At 30.9% G+C, this 3404-nt stretch overlaps 1 long non-coding RNA gene across 2 annotated transcripts; it reads right to left on the minus strand.

Moving 5' to 3' along the window:
• Positions 1–942: 942 nt before the first annotated feature.
• LOC122000247 lies at positions 943–3144 on the minus strand. 2 transcript variants are annotated; one of them, XR_006117041.1, is made up of 3 exons: positions 1600–3144; positions 1360–1442; positions 943–1236 (listed from the first exon to the last, which is right to left on the minus strand). It is a non-coding gene; the product is annotated as an uncharacterized LOC122000247 (long non-coding RNA). The 2 variants fall into 2 exon arrangements; XR_006117040.1 differs by having other exon boundaries at positions 1360–1500.
• Positions 3145–3404: the final 260 nt, after the last annotated feature.

The raw sequence follows: 3404 nt of genomic DNA on the forward strand, positions 1-3404 counted from the left end.
CTCTCAATATATTTAGTCAAATTGACATTTAAAAACATGAATGGTAGAGAGACACATAGAAATTAGTTTCATGACAATCTGAAGTCATTTGGCTAATTAGCCAGTTTTAGGTAAAATCGGCTATATACCAAACATCAAATTGACATTTGAGAGCATAAATATAATCAGGAGAGATAGTCGAACACATAGAAACTAATTTTATGTCAATCTAAGGTTATTTGGTTCATTAACTAATTTTACCAAAAATCGACTTTGATAAAAAAATAAATAAATCAGTCGGTTGATTTACTCATAATTTCTACGTTTTGGCACAGAGCTAAATCAATTGACAGGTTCAAAAAACCAATCGACTGATAAGGATAAAATTCACTCTACTTTTTATTACATTAATTAAAATGATATCTTTTTATTCATCATTAAATAGTGTTCATTACATGTTTATTCCCCAAATTACCACTACAAGAAAAAAAGTCTAACAACAATAAATTTTCACTATTATCGTAACCTCTTTAGAATTATTATTAAAGGTCATTTTGTTAAAGAGGATGTTCTAAGACAATGATTTAAAACCATTATCTTTGAAGGCAAAGACAACAATTTTACAATGATAAAAAATAATTATCTTTTTTCCGATAAAAAACAAAAAAAATAAAATTTAATATAAAATTTTATAATATTATAAATCATTTAAAATACAAAATTTGAAAATAAAATTTAATATACAATTTTCTAACATTCGAAAATAATATTTATAATATTCTAAAGAAATTTTATATGCAACCAACAAAATAATAAGTACCGACCCTAATAAAACAAAGGTAGAGCAATATAGTAATATGAGATTTTTCTACTTAGATGTCGATAAAGAGGTGACACTATAGCTCCCATTGCTCTTTAACCTGCTAAAGTCTTCATTTTTCGACTTTTCGACATTCTTCCTAGTACCCTTGATGGCTCCTGCTCAAATAAACATATATGCTATAAATTAGAAAATATAATTGTATACCTAACAGATTGATATAAAGTCTTCCTGGTGTAACCACTTAAATTTTTGCAAATTCATTTCAGCCCCTCTTTGGTTTCAACACATAGCATGAAAAGTGTAAAACGATAAATAAGATTCTAAATCTAATAACTACAAACATCAATAAAGGTTACTAGTTTAGAAAATCTATAACTTATCATAGCTTGCTAGTCATTCTGTGCCGATTCTTGTCAACCCCAATTCCAATATGCCTGGAAAAATAATCAAGGACTACATAACATTATGATCAAAATGCTCTGATATAAAGAGTACAAGAGAACATAATTATGTATTATCGAGGAAATGAAAAAAAAAAATGAGAGAGAGAGAGATACCTTCTCATGAACAGATAAACTGGTATAGCCATGGCTCCATCTTGTGCTGCATACATTACTAACCCAAGCATCAAACCCACTATCTGCAAGGATGAAACCTAGCGACTACTTAAATAAATTCATGAACTATGTATCTCCACCCTGCTCACATGAGAAGACAAAAGAATAATAATCTGAAAATAACATGAACAAATGTTCAAATTTGGGAGGCATCCACATCAAAAGGATTTGAGTTAATACCTAAAAAGACCATGTTGGAAGAAAACCGGAGGGACATGCCTTTCTCCCAAAGTTATTTTTCCCATGATGAACATGTTGAATGGACAAAAGATAATCATCTTTAGTCTCAACCTGCAATTTTTACTAGTCCATCAGCAGTTGGAGTTGTGTTTCGAGAAATCAAAGAAAAGCTTTTTTGTTTGCTAACCCATCAAGCTAGATAGTATCATCCAAAGAATCACTTAATTTGTGCTAACTAATCAGATTCATATAAGTAGAATGGAAAAACTAATAACAGAGCAATACTTTTCACATCTTGATAAATCTGAAAAAAGATCAACAAAGTGAATGAATGAGAAAGAGACAGGATCCTAATTCACCATCTCGCTAAGCTTGATACTGATATCTTGAGGTATCAACCAAAAGGGAGTCATCTAGTAAAATTAAGTTACTTGTATTATGACCATGCAACCATTAAGTAAAATCATGATAAGAGAGTAAAACAAGATAATATAAAATACATCTAATACAATGGTTATCTAATGCACACAAAGAAGACAAAAATCACATTTTGTAATCAAAATATTGATAGATGATGAATTGAATCAAAATTGTAATACGTTATAATAAATTGTATAAAAGCAATCATAGTCCTTCTTAAAAGAGAGTTTGAGGCATAGGATTACTAGAAAGTCACCTTTTATCAATCTTGACATTGTAAACAGCCAAGGTAGTATCAAGAATAGTGGCTCCAAGATGCTATGATTACTAGAGAATAAATTATCAAGAATAGTGGCTCCAAGATGCTATGATTACTAGAGAATAAATGAAACCTTATTTAAGATAGTCAATTTTTGTGTACAAGTCCATGTTCAGAGCAGATTTCAACATTTTTTAGTTAACCTATAGCAAAAAAATAACCAAGGCTAAGTTACTACTTATGAAAATTATTTGGTTTATAATAAACAATGAAGTTTCTATTAGAAAAAAGATTTATATTCCCTACAATTAGAATAATAAATAATGATCTACAACAAGAAACTATGTATAACGTAACAAGTGGATTAAGTTGCAATGACAAATTGTAAATTGTCATTATCTTTTATATATTACTTTATTGGAGCAGTTATTTCTTAATTGGATATTGTATATTTTAATCTTCTTAGATGTGTTTCATGCATTATTTCTAATTCATGCATAGTGCCAAGATCAATGGTCATGAACAAAGAATTTTCCATAAATTATATACCTATGTAACCATAAAAAATTAGAGCATATTATCATTATTGCTAAAAAAAAATAGAGAAAAATATCATTATTGTTTGTTTTCTTCTGTCATTGAATAGTGAAAGGAAGGCATATAGAGTGATCGATGGCCAGTTTGAAGGGGGATTGGATAGACGGTACCCTAAAATTGATCGCTTCCTATGTATTCGTTAGTATACAGCGGCAAACAAAGAATATAACCACGAATACAAATATGAAAGCTAAATACAAAGGAAGAGATGCAAACCGCTAACACGTTCGTTTACGTGGTTTGGAGATAACTTGCTCTTACTGCACGGCGTGTCCGTAAAGTGGACGATCCCTTAATCCGTCGGTTGATTAGTCCCCGGCAAACTCCGGCTAGCTCAACCTTCTTGTGGGTGGAGAAACCTCACCACAACTCCAACCAAGACCTCTTGGCACACAAAGATCTCTTGAGCACAAAAGACTACTAATTAGACTTTAACCAATTCCAATTTCGTCAGAGATAACCAAGCTTCCAAGCCTTGGTTATATAGGTCGCGGGTTGAAAACCCCGCCTACTAGTCGACTGCCAAAAC

The sequence above is a fragment of the Zingiber officinale genome, chromosome 7A (assembly GCF_018446385.1).
Source record: "Zingiber officinale cultivar Zhangliang chromosome 7A, Zo_v1.1, whole genome shotgun sequence".
Lineage (NCBI taxonomy): Eukaryota > Viridiplantae > Streptophyta > Magnoliopsida > Zingiberales > Zingiberaceae > Zingiber > Zingiber officinale.